Below are 2,500 nucleotides of genomic sequence, written 5' to 3' on the forward strand. Positions count from 1 at the left end.
GAGAAGTGTGGGTATTTTTCAAGGAAGAGGTGATAAATTACGCAAAGATGATATGGAGCAAAAGTAGAGGCAGTAAATGGTGTGCTGAAGTGGTGAAGGCAGTGGAGAAAGAAAAGAAGCGATGATCTGAGAATTGGATGCAAGGTAGATCTAGGGAGGTACAAGAATAAAAGAGGAGAACATAGAAAAAGAACATAAACTAAGAATGAAGGAGACTGCAAGAGATCATAAGGTCTACACTAGGCATAGAGTGGCACTGAGTTGGATGTAAGTCTAAAGAGCCATTTACACGGTCAAACAGATTGACAAACCCGGTTTGTCAGACAAGTGTTTGAAGTGATGTTTGATCGTGTGAATGGGATATTTGGTCGTCAAATACGTTTATCGATCGTGTTTGGCAACCAAATACCCTATTCACACAGTCAAACATCACTTCAAACACTTGTTTGACAAACCGGGTTTGTCAAACCGTTTGACCGTCTGAATGCCCCTTAAAAGGAGAGAGGATACAGGAAATGGAGAGTTTGAAGTATTCAGGATCATACGTAACACGAAATGGAGGAGTGGGGATGGAGATATACTGTAGAGTGAGGAAAGTATATAGATGTCTCCAGGGAATGACAAGTGTCAGATGAAAATGTTATCAGACTGAACGTAAGTAGATGTCTGTACAAAAGAATTGTGTCAACAACACTGTATAGGGAGGAGACTTGGAATTTATAAAGGCCAGAAACGATCAACTTAAATTTGTTTGGCATCAAGTGATCACAAAGCATTATGGGAATTACCACGTAGGGCAGAGTAAGAAATAAATCAATGAAGTAGGGAGCAGTGATGGAAAAGTATCTGGCTCATAGGGTTGACCAGAGAACATTAGGATTGTATGGGCATATTGAAAAAATGAGTGATGAAAGGCCACCAAAAAGGTTGTGGAAAATAGTTGGATAGAGTAAACTTCAGGAAAAGACCAAGAATGGGAGTTATGAATTGCTGAAACGCTTTGTAATTTACAAACGTTTCTACGCAGATGGACAATCTCGCGTCACTATACTGCGTTACCTCATATTACACATACTATATGGATAAAGTAATGGCAGCCTTGGGCGGAAGGGGATTATCTAGTGAGTAGGGGAGAAGGAGAGGGAGAGAGATAGCTATGAGGAAGAGCAGTTGTCAATTGATGATAAACTGACGCTATCCGAACGGATTTCTGATTGTCTTCTCTGGTTTACTCTCGGGTGGACGATGAGGATAGGCGGTTCGTCATGTAATGATGCGCTGGGTTTAGAACGGCTTCGGGTGTCAGGCCCTGTTGTGGAGGTCCTCTGTCAAGCTGCATTGCTTCTCACCCAGGCAGTGGGTGTGAGGAAGTATAAACCTGTATCCATAAGAAAAGATGTAGAAAAAAAAAGAATATTAGATATGTGGGGGATGAGTGAAAAACGGGTGCATGCCTTGAATGACCACCACCTATATATGTACATACTGTACATATGTATGTAAATATGATATATATATATATATATATATATATGTGTGTGTGTGTGTGTGTGTGTGTGTGTGTGTGTGTGTGTGTGTGTGTGTGTGTGTGTGTGTAATATATATATATATATCTATGACGAAGACACAATAGGGAAATTAGAGAACAGACAGGAAAAACAAAGGCTGCATAATGTCGCAAGTGGGAGAGGGGCAGGGTGGGCCGGTCACTGTACCAAGATGGAGCCAACAAAATGGCCAAAAATGGTGATAGAGGTAGACGCCCTCGGAGAAGACCTAGGTACCGGTGGAGCGATGGAGTGGCGAATGACGTGGCCCGCATTAGCCCTGACCTACAAAATTGGAAGGAAACAGTGAAGGAGAAATTGATCTGGAGAGGCATAGTGAATTGCAGTCCTGATAGCAATTGGAGTAGTAGTGTATATATATATATATATATATATATATATATATATATATATATATGTATATGTATATATATATGTATTGTGTATGTATGTATATATATGTATATGTATATATATATATATATATATATATACTCTATCAAGCACAATAGGATTTTGACATGATTAATTTTTTTGCTGAGATTTAAAAATGTTTTAACAGTAGATCTCATTTCATGTAGGTGGGCAAATACAAGCTTTCTGTAATCTTCCATTTTAATTGACGTTTCGCCGTCTTTAGAATATTATACAAGAATTAAGTTAGTCATACACAGCTACATAATACGCAATTGACAATTCTGCACAGAAAACTTGGGTTTAAGTGTAGGATTCTTGGGAACACTGTAAGGTACGTGCTGACCGCCTACGAGGTCGGACAAATCGCTCAGGGTGGGGGGAAAGAGGAGGGAGAGGGGGACAGTCAGATAGAATAATTCGTCTCGCATGGACACCCCTCTGGTCATGAGGGGGTTGGTGAGGGGGAAGAGGAGGAGAGGAAGGAGGTGAGTGTTGCTGACGATGGGCTGTATGTCTAGATGAGGAAATAAAGAGGG

Source organism: Oratosquilla oratoria, chromosome 32 (assembly GCF_046742065.1).
Source record: "Oratosquilla oratoria isolate Oo_2021 chromosome 32, ASM4674206v1, whole genome shotgun sequence".
Taxonomy (NCBI): domain Eukaryota; kingdom Metazoa; phylum Arthropoda; class Malacostraca; order Stomatopoda; family Squillidae; genus Oratosquilla; species Oratosquilla oratoria.